We start from the raw sequence: 11,723 nt of genomic DNA, 5'->3' as shown, positions 1-11,723 counted from the left end.
GGAATTAGGTTTCAACATATGAATTTTGGGGTGACATAAACATTCCATCTGTAGCAATGATTAGCAGATAAACTGGTTAAATGAAGATACCGATAGATAACCAGATGGGTGAATAAGTAAGTGAATGAATGGAAGCAGTCAATGCTAATCCTACAGCTGGGAAGCACTGTGATTCCAGCTGGGAGGTCTTGGGTGGAGGCTAATAGTACAAGTCTGGGACATGAAATAGAATGTAGAAACCAGATTTTTAATGATTTCAAGATCTGTGTAAATTGAAGTCTATTTAGCAATCCCTTGGGTGGGCCCTGCCTCAAGGCATTCTGGGATCTCAGCACCACAAGCCAGAAGAAAAGGGGAGGTACCCAGGACCTGAGAGAATCTCCTCCCTACAGCACACACTGGTAGAGGGACTGCTGTGAGGTGAGGAACTCAGGAAAACAGTTCAGGCTTCTTGGATTAACGCTTGGGTGCTCTGAGTTGACAGAGAGGTTAACACAGAGCTCAGTTTTTGTTACAAAGAGCTGTCCTGCAGGGGTCTGCCATACCTGTCAGTCAGCTGCAAGACTCTCCAATCAGATAACACACGTGAGAGCCTGGAGAGTTGAGGGAAAAAGAAACTGGTCAAACTGGCTGTCTGGTCAAACCGGCTGTCGGCTGTCGTTACATGGCTGAGTGCTCTCATTTCAAGGAAACCATTTTGTGCATCTTAATGTTCCCCACACTGATACCAGCACTCTTTCTTCCACTTCCAAAATGTTTTGTAGCTATCATGTAAACCCAGCCTATATTTCAAAATAATCAGCAAAATTATTTTTAGAAAGAAACCCACCGTTCATTGTTTAACCTAAAGTAAACGAAAATACTTAAGAAACCTGTTTTGGAAATAGTACATCTTTGTATCTGAATATAACAAACAGTACCATGGTGAGGGACAAAGTGTGCAACTAACAACTGAAATACATAAGGTTGAAATGTTAGCCTGAGGAGTTACCACGGATATATGGAATTAGGAATTTTGTAAATACCGTGACAACTGGTATTCCTTAACATCAGATAAACTGTGTTTTTATATAGCTTTGTAAAATACCAAGTCTCAGACTCCCTGGCAAGTTGGGTTTTGCTTGTTTGTTGTTGGTTTAACTTTTAGAGCATTTGTCCGTCTTTTAATGTATGTAGTATTCCTACTTTGATACAGTCTTTTCAGTTAATTGTAGAGCCTGACCGGACACACCCAGCATGCATATAAAGAATGAAGGAAAGAAAGAACAGACCCAGGAAATGCCTTCCCTTAGAAGCATGCTAATGCCAAGGCTCAGACTTGACTTTACAGTTTTCCAAACTTGTCTCTGTTTCCAATGGCAACTGTGAAATACAACCAGCAGAGTGTTTCACATTTAGATTGCTTTTGTCAGTAGGTTGCATAATTAGATTGAATGTGCTTAATCTCTTTTAGAGCTAAAACATGGAAAGATTTCATTTGGTGAAAGAACGAAAAAAAAAAAAAACAGTGGAAAGTATTTGAAACCGAAACATTTGTGGATATCTAACATTAATAGATAGTGTCCTTTACTGGTTTGGTTGCAGAGGCTGCACACTGAACTACTACATCTAAATGGGGAGGTTTATAGAAAAATTTGTTGTGGTTGCTTCTTACAATCAGAGCCAGAATGAAGAAGGATTGCATCATATCTCTTATTATTGGGTTAGGGAAAGCAAACAATATTTTCCCTTTCAACAAACCTTTTTTGAGGACCTCTGATGCCAAAGCATCGGGTTTGGCCTGCTGGGAGGAGACATGAACAAAGTCCTGCCTCTGTGAGTTTGCAACCAATTAAGGAGAATTTCACTGTTAAAAATAATAAATAATGTAACAGTGACTATTTTGCATGTCTTAAAATTGTCAAAGTCCTTTGTGCTGACATGATCAAAGAAGACTTCCTGGGAGAAAATGTCAATTAAGCTGAGCCTTAAATGAGCAAATGTGGAGAAGCAAGAAGCACGTAACACCACACAGTCTTGCCCCAGCCTCTAAAATCCCACTGAAACAATGATCAAAGTACCTATTTTGAAAATAGCAAGCAGCTTTTCTGAGTGTTTTAAACTCTTATGTTGATCTCCAAGGACTGCCTGACACATGCTCTCTCTCCCTCTCTCTCTCTTTTATTCATTCATTCTTTCTTCACCCCCACCCCCACCAGTAAATTTAAATACCAGAAGTGGTTCTAACAGAAAGAACTCTGGAAAGCACCTAAACTAATACAGAGATTCCCATCCTTTAAGACGAGTAGAGAGATTGGGTCTTGTTTTGTTTTGTTTTTAATTTCACAATCACATAGACATATTTTTGACCCCAGGTAAGGCTTAGATTAGGCTCAAAAATGCTAGTTTTAAAAGTTTTACTTGTCAATTTTTTATCTATCTCCACTATCACAATACCTCAAACGTTTCGTCTTACATATACCTAAAATGTACTGACTTCCTATCAGATCCATTTCTGCCAAAAAACTGAGGCCCTTAACTCTCTTCAGATCTGTTTCCTATACACATAGTCATTCCTACACACACACACACACACACACACACACACACACACAAACACATAGGTATCACGGAAGGAAGAATAAAATTCTGCCCCCTTATATCTCCTCATTGTCATGAAACTATCCCCTGAAACCCCAAAGAAAAATGCATTATGAAGAGGGAGTGTGTGTTAGCTTCACACAACTTCACACAACTTCATAAATGCATTATGAAGAGGGAGTGTGGTTAGCTTCACCAACGATGTGTGACACTGAAATACGTATGCATACATGCAGAGAGTGGAGAGAGAGAATGTGCAGAGAGAAAGGGAGACAGAGAGAGAGAGAAACAGAGACTAGATAGTTGCCCAATCTCTCTTCAACTACCTCAGAATGGAGAAGTCAATGCATTCCAAATAAGCCTTTTTGCAAGGGCTAATTTGTTCAATTAGCCATCATTCGACAAATAACAATACTCATTGTGAGATCATACTTTTTTCACTTTAAAAACAGTAATTTATATACTCTTTTATTTTTTACATTTACATAATTTTTATGTATTTACATTATCTTTTACTTTTACCACTTTACTACTTTAGTACAAATATATTAGAAATTTTAGAAGCTACAACTAAGCAAAAAAAAAAAAAAAAAAAAATAGAAATCTCCAGCAATCCAGTCATCTCTCTCCATTGTAAAATAGATTGTGAATGTCTTTTTTCTTCTAGATTATAATTCTCCTAAGTCCTAAGAACATATCCTGTTTATCTTTTTAGCTTTCAAATTTACTGCACATCGTTGGGAGTTTCCAAATATTTAAAACATGAATTTCAATCTGGCTGGAGGGAAGGTATAGAGAATCACACAGGAAGCTCTTTCCAAATCACACAGACTGCTACAGAACCTTCATCCACCATAACACCCTTTCCTGGGAGATTCTAGAAGAGTGATTTGCAACCTTAAGTGCACACTAGAATCACCAGGTCAAACCCTAGACCAGTGTTTCTCAGCCTCAGCAATGCTGCCATTTTGTACTAGATAATTATTTGCTGGGAAGTTATGCTGTCTATTGTTTAATAGCATCCTTGACTTCTGTTCACTAGATGCCAGAAATACCCCTCTCCCCAGTTGTGAGAATCAGAAATGTCTCCAGATATTTCACCCCTGGACAGTAAAATCACCCCACCTCCATTCTGAGCCATGGCCTTAAACCAATTAAATCAGATTCTCTGGGGGTGAGACCCAGGAGCATCAAGATTTTGAAAACCTTTTGAGATATTCTAATATACATCCATGGAGGCCCTAAGACAATGGGACCATATTTGCCACTCCATCTTGTTCACCCTTCTACCAGCAGGCACAATGCCTGGGCATGGTAGGCTCTTTAAAAAGCTATGTTAATCAAGTGGTGATTAATTAAAATAGTACATGACTAATTAACAGTACTTAATTGATCAGCGTAAGAGAAAAAAAAATCATGGTAGGATAGGAAAAATAATTTGAAACCTCTCAGAATATAATTCTGATGACACAATCAACATGCATTACCGTACTGGTACAGCTGAGAATCACTAGGTTGGATCACACAATGTTAGAACTGGAAGGGCCTCACAGATCATTTAGTCATTATTTTCAGACTGTGCTCTGCCAAGCCCTGGAGTTCACTGGTGGGTCCTCAAGGACAGCTCAGGAGAATGAGGGGAAGGCCAAGTAAGTAGGGGGTCCAGACTCCATGGCATCCCTCCAACACAGGAGTTCTTTTATTCATTTATCCAACAACTACTCATTGGACACATACAATTTGTCAAATGTATGGCAGTGCTATCTATACAGGAACGAGAAAAATAATTAACCTTCTTGCAACTCACAATTGGATGTTTTATTGGTTAGGGCTCCATGTAAAATTTCTTTTGAAAAGGGGCTCTGCTGTGATAGGTAAAGAACATGGTGAAAACCCACTTCCTCATATTGTAGATAAACGAAGATTCAGTGAATTACAAAATTAACTTAATCAAAAATATCAGAATAAAGACTAAAACTTACTTCCCCTAACACAAAACTCGGTGATCTATCCATATAGCATTCTACAGTCTAGAAGCAGTGGTTCCATGCAAGAGCTGAGACTACACGCAAGAATAGATCTCCTGGCCATTCCCATCATGGAGCTGTTACGTAAAAATGGTAAAAATACCCGTAGCTCAGCATATTTATCAGGATGACTTTGCTTGCAAATAACTAAAATTCCATCTCAAACTGGATTAAAAAATACAGGGAATTTATTGACTCACATAATTGATAAAGCTAGAGTAGATTTTGTTTCAGAAGAAGCTTAATCCAGTGATAAAAACAACGTGACTGGAATATAGTTACTGCTCTCATTTCTTAGCAATATTTCCTTTGTGGTTGTTCCATTTCCAGCCGGCATTCTCCTTGAACTTTCAAGAAGGTCTCCAGGCTATATGTTTGCAGTAGAAAAGAGAAAGTCTCTTTCCATGACTGGTATCCCAGAACATAGGGGTTTTTTCTCGGTTCTGATTGGCCTAGCTCAACAGTACCCAACCGGGCTAATATGCTGTCTTGCGGTGACCTGGAGCCACAAGAATCCACACAGGTATGGGAAATTTGAAGTATTTTTAGAAAAGAGGGAGGAATTAATGGAAGGAAGCAACCAGCAAATAAATATACTACAGTGGCTATTCTAAGGTATTATATCTGAATCTAACTATGTGGCCCAAAGAGCTAATGAAAACAAAATGAGACATAAACTTCTAGAGTTTAATAAACATTCAAATGAGTATGTGCAAATATTAATAGTGGTAGGGTTTCAGGTTATATCTTTCTTACAATATTATATATTGTTTGAATTATTTACAAAGTAATATTTAAATACTTGGAGTGAAATACATGACAATGCATGTTTGACTCTAGCATACCCAAAGGTACTTTGTTTGGTTATGCAATAGGTGGCAAATAAAAATTGTTGCCTTTTTAACAGTCTTGCCTCAGAAGTAAAATAAACTTGATCTATTTGCTCCTAAGTTCTGAATAACCACAAGCAAAATATGCTATTTTTTGCCTTAAAGTACAATTGATAGGGACGTCTGGCTGGATCAGTTGGAAGAGCATATGACTGTTTATCTCAGGTTCATGAGTTTAAGCCCCACATTGGGTTGTAAAGATTACTAAAAAAATAGGGGCGTCTGGGTGGCTCAGTCGGTTAAGCATCCGACTTCAGCTCAGGTCATTATCTCACACTCCTTGAGTTCGAGCCCCGCGTCGGACTCTGTGCTGACAGCTCAGAGCCTGAAGCCTGCTTCGGATTCTGTGTCTCCCTCTCTCTCTGCCCCGCCCCTGCAAATGCTCTGTCTCAAAAATAAATAAAAACATTTTTTAAAAAAATATGTTAAAAAAAAAGGTAAAAAAAAAAGAGTACAATTGATATAATGCTATGCTTGGAATGGATAGTTATTGCTTCTAATTATATTCATATTTCAGGTTATATTTTTTCCAATATGTTGATTTGATATAAAAGTAATTTCTGGGGTGCTTGGGTAGCTCAGTTGGTTAAGCCTCCGACTCTTGATTTCCACTCAGGTTGTGATCTCATGGTGTGTGAGTTCGAGTCCTGAGTCGGGCTCCGTGCTGACAGTGCAGAACCTGCTTGGGATTCTCTCTCCCCCCTCTCTCTCTGCCCCTACCCTACCTTGATCGATCGATCTCTCTCTCTCTCTCAAAATAAATAAATAAACTTAAAAAAAACAGTAATTGGGGTGCCTGGGTGGCTCAGTCGGTTGAGCGTCCGACTTGGGCTCAGGTCATGATCTCACGGTTCGTGGGTTCAAACCCCATGTCGGGCTCTGTGCTGACAGCTCAGAGCTCAGAGCCTGGAGCCTGTTTCAGATTCTGTGTCTCCCTCTCTCTCTGCCCCTCCCCCACTTGCACTCAGTCTCTCTCTGTCTCAAAAATAAATCAAAAACATTAAAAAATTTATAAAAAAGCAAACAAACAGTAATTTACTTTCATAAGCTAAAATTCAGCCTACACTGATTCCATGGACAGCACCTACCAGGTCTTCTTACTTCTGAAATTGTATCTGAAGCCGTATAAATAGGTAGAAATTATTTTATGTGTGTGTGTGCAATGATAAGTGATTTTTAAATTTTATTTCCTCCATTTTATTTCTTAGAAAATTAAGAGAAATATTTCTTAAGCCAGTGTTGTGAATTTGCAGGAAAATTAGTATCTTTGGCTGTTGACATTTTTGTGAAGATATTTATAAGCAATGGAAATTATGAAGATAACCCATCCTCAGTTTCCCTTGCCTCCTATCCAACCATTTTTTTTCTCACGGATTTGTCTGTCTGGCATTGTCAGATAATGACTAAAAAGGTGCCTTTTATGATATTCCTGCCTGATGAATGGATGAATGACTAGTTAAACTGTAGAATATGGGAGTGTTTAGGGAGTGTGAGCACAGCCCATGGAAGAATGTACCCAGAAATGTTTGCTCACTACTTGGTAGACTCTGTGACAAAGATACAATAATAATAGTTAACACTGCAAACATAATGTGCTATACATGTCTTAACACATTTAAATCTTCACAACAACCTTATGAAGCATTATCCTAATTTCATAAATGACTATCTAACACAAAGAGGTTAAGTAATATTCCCACAGGATTTTATTTTTTTTTTATTTTTTATTTTTTTTATTTTTTATTTTTTTTTATTTTTTAATATATGAAATTTACTGTCAAATTGGTTTCCATACAACACCCAGTGCTCATCCCAAAAGGTGCCCTCCTCAATACCCATCACCCACCCTGCCCTCCCTCCCACCCCCCATCAACTCTCAGTTTGTTCTCAGTTTTTAACAGTCTCTTATGCTTTGGCTCTCTCCCACTCTAACCTCTTTTTTTTTTTTTTTTTTTTCCTTCCCCTCCCCCATGGGTTTCTGTTACTTTTCTCAGGATCCACATAAGAGTGAAACCATATGGTATCTGTCTTTCTCTGTATGGCTAATTTCACTTAGCATCACACTCTCCAGTTCCATCCATGTTGCTACAAAAGGCCCTATTTCATTTTTTCTCATTGCCACGTAGTATTCCATTGTGTATATAAACCACAATTTCTTTATCCATTCATCAGTTGATGGACATTTAGGCTCTTTCCATAATTTGGCTATTGTTGAGAGTGCTGCTATAAACATTGGGGTACAAGTGCCCCTATGCATCAGTACTCCTGTATCCCTTGGATAAATTCCTAGCAGTGCTATTGCTGGGTCATAGGGTAGGTCTATTTTTAATTTTCTGAGGAATCTCCACACTGCTTTCCAGAGCGGCTGCACCAATTTGCATTCCCACCAACAGTGCAAGAGGGTTCCTGTTTCTCCACATCCTCTCCAGCATCTATAGTCTCCCACAGGATCATTTTAAACATCAGTCCTTATTCTCATCTATTTAGTATGATTCTCTCAGATTATAGGAAATTCGTTCTCAACCCTGCTCCTGATGAGATACATGAGATTTTTTTTTTAATACTGATAATCCTGAAACAAAAAAGATATGATACCAGATGTTGGTGAGGATGTGGAGCAACTGGAATCCCCAGAGACTGCAGGTAGGAATATAAATTGCTACAACTACTTTAGGAAAAACAGTTTAATCTAGTAAACTACTTGGCATGTTGTAAGTAACGGCTAGATTGCCTTCATTGTTTTGGTTTTCAGTTATGTGATTTGTGGAGGATGTCTGGCTCTGAATAGCAATTTTGAACTATCAGATTCACTCCTGTAGCATCCTAAAGAAGTGAGCTTTTTAAACTTTATTTATTTATTTTTTTATATTTATTTTGGAGAGAGAGAAAGAGTGCAAACGGGAGAGAGGACAGTGGGAGAGGGAGACACAGAATCCACAGCAGGCTCCAGCCTCTGAGCTATCAGCACAGAGCCTGACATGGGGTTCGAACTCACGGACTGCAAGATCATGACCCGAGCTGAAGTTGGACGCTTAACTGACTGAGCCCCCCAGGTGCCCCAGGAAGTGGGCTTTTAATCTTCCTACTATTTATAGAGGTTTAACACTCACTCTCTTGATCCAACTTAACTTCTTCCCAATCCTCCCTGCTTTCATCTCAAAACTAATTTCCTGTTTACTGCCCTAAACTCCTCCAGACAGGAAGCTCAGCCCCAATGCGACTTCCCTTTCCTCCTTAACTATTACTTGTGCTTCCTACTTAACTATTACTTGTAACTATTGTTCCTGGTAAACATTCCTCTTATTCCCACCACCTTGGCACAACACCTACATGAGCAATGTTTACCTGGGATAAATGTACCCCTGGCAGTGAGACTGAAATATCAGGTTGTCAGTCCCATGGTTTCAGATTTGCCTTCTCAGAACTCAATTGCAGGAAAGATAGCTAAGTCTCACACTACTTTCTTGGTATTGCCTCTCCAATAACAAGAATCATCTGCCATGCTTTTTATGAAAGCTGGATATTCAGCCTATTATTTTGTGTCTAGCACAATCTCTGGCCAACACAAATTACTCAAAAGTTTGTAAAACTACATTAAACACCATAGTTTCTCATCAGAATCATACATAAAGTCAATTTCTTATGCTTTCTCACAAATGATCTGCTGCTTTTACATGAAATATCCTATATGGTATATATAAATACAAATTCGTTTGAAGCAGTTTCTCAATTTTAATAAGTATCATGAAAGTGTCAAATAGAAAATTAAGCAGTAAATAAACAGGGTTTTATAGGAGCATACTGAAAGTAGCACAGGAATTTTCTATTTAACAAAAGAAAAAATAAAATAAAAAAGCCTTATAATGTAGGTAACGATATCCTCAAGCTATTTACTTTTTAAACTTGTTCCCAATAGTTACAGAAAAAAGAAGAGGAAAAAACAGGAGTGTTTATCTTACGATGTCATTGTAAAGCATTACATCACAATTAAGATGATAAATACACAGTAAAAGAAACTTTTTAAAAAATCTTTAGAACACACAAAAACCAAGCACACATTGCTGATACAAAGCATTTCTTGATGGACTCCTGACACCATCCCTGAGTTCTTTGATGTCCTAAATAAAACTTGTGTATAAGACCCACCTTCATCTGTGCTAGACTCAGGACCTTCTAAAGGGATTTGCTCTTCTGTAGACCAAACATTCATGTCATTTTTCTTCTAAGAGCAGAGATAAGATTGTTTTCTTCCCAGTTGTTACTTTTCTTTTAGTGTAGATGAGGTGTGTATGGTTCATTTTAGGATTCTCAGACTCCTAGAATCTCTAGTTCAACAAATTGTTCAGCACATTGTAGAATAAATGGGTTTCTTTTGTGATCTTATATATATCAAAAAAGAAATATACATAATATCTACAAAGCATAAAGTATATTGGTTAATACTACTTTGGTTGTGAGTAAATCTAATTCAGTGGGACTGAACTCAATCCCAGTGGGACTGAACTCCTGCTGCCTACAATGACAGATGGCTTATTAGCACAACTTTTATTCGTTCTTTTCCTTTCTCTAGTCACTTGCCTACTCCCTTGCTTGGCTGCCTAAGTTCACATCCCAAATAAACCACCTCCCCTCAAGTTCTTATGTCATGGTCAGCTTTCAGGGAATCCATAGGTAGACAACCAGTTATCTACCAATTTGCCAAACAATAATTGTACTAGATACTGGGAACATAACAGTAAACAAGATAGGTATAGTCTCTCTGGAAGAGGACAGCAAAGAAATTTAACTTCTAACTGTAACTATCACTGTATTATTCTCATGTGCATTCTCGGTGCCAATTTAAATAAAGAATCATCACATAGATTTGCTTCACTTATCGGTAGAGATATCGGCTACAAAGGAAATTTATTTTTAAGTAGTCAATTAATATATTTGTATGCAATTGTTTTCCTTTGCCTACATTATAAAACCAAAATTAGGTCCTACTCAAAAACTTTGTCCCCAATTGCTAGAAAAGATCAATTTCAGGAGTGCTATAAATGGACTCAGGCCCAGGCTATTTCTTAGCCCATCTTCTTCCCATCAAATTTGTTGCCATCTACAGGTTCAACTTTCATTCTAAATTCTAGAAACAATCCTAACTTTCAATAAAAGACTTTTTTTTTAATTTTACTTCTTTTATTTACTTTTGAGAAAGAGAGAGCTAGAGAGAGCATGAGAGCACACGGAAGTGGGGGGAGGGCAGAGACAGAAGGAGAGAGAGAATCCCAAGCAGGCTCCACACTGTCAGCATGGAGCCCAACACAGGGCTCGATCTCAAGAACCATGAGATCATGACCTGAGCCAAAATCAAGAGTCAGATGCTCAACTGACTGAGTGACCCAGGCGCCCCAGAATAAAAGACATTTAAATAGTTCTTGCCCAGTACTTTGGGATTCAACATCGGGTCACCTCTAACCTCAAGTCACCCAAATCATAAGAAGCGTTTGGTCTTATTGCTGAGGCTTGGTGTCCAACACGAATCATCTTCTAACAACTGGGCTTTTTCTTTATTCCTGGTCAGCATCTAATGTGTCAAATATCAATCACAGGTGAAAGAATCCCCACCCCAGATAACTGCAACAATAAAGGAATGCATTGGTCCAAGCAACTAAAAAGTCCAAGGGTAATGTTGTCTTTAGGCATCAAAAGATTTGAAGTTTACTGTATCCTTGGGGCTTTGTCTGCCAATTTCCAGTTTTGCCCATCTGTTTGGATCAGATCTTTCTTCAGCATGGCTCCCCTCATGATACTAGAACGGGTGGCAATGGTGCCAAAGAGAGAAGAGTGGATCTGTGTTCTAGCAGTCTCAGTAGAAGTTCACTATGTCTGATCCAGCTTATGTCATGGATAATATTCCACTGGCTTAAACCATTCAGGGCTCACCCCAGGATCAGTCAGATAAGATCAATTCCATGCTTACCATCTGGCTGGTTTCTCAAAGGAAAACTGCGTTGGGGGAAAAAAGAGAATGGAGGCTAGGCCTCCATTCACTAAAGTGAAATTTGAATGCCACTGAATAATCTTTCAGGTTCCTTCCAAATGAGACAAGATTTAGAAAAGGTTTAAATAATTTATGCATGGCTCATCTGTTTAAGTCCTTATTTCTCAAGCATTTGAGAACAGCTTGTTCTTTTTTTTTTTTTTTTATCATCTTAAACATCTCATCTGGAGACTCATTTCTACC

This window comes from Panthera pardus, unplaced genomic scaffold (genome assembly GCF_024362965.1).
Source record: "Panthera pardus isolate Hobbes unplaced genomic scaffold, ASM2436296v1 HiC_scaffold_16, whole genome shotgun sequence".
NCBI lineage: Eukaryota > Metazoa > Chordata > Mammalia > Carnivora > Felidae > Panthera > Panthera pardus.
Note: the sequence above shows the minus strand (reverse complement) of the source record.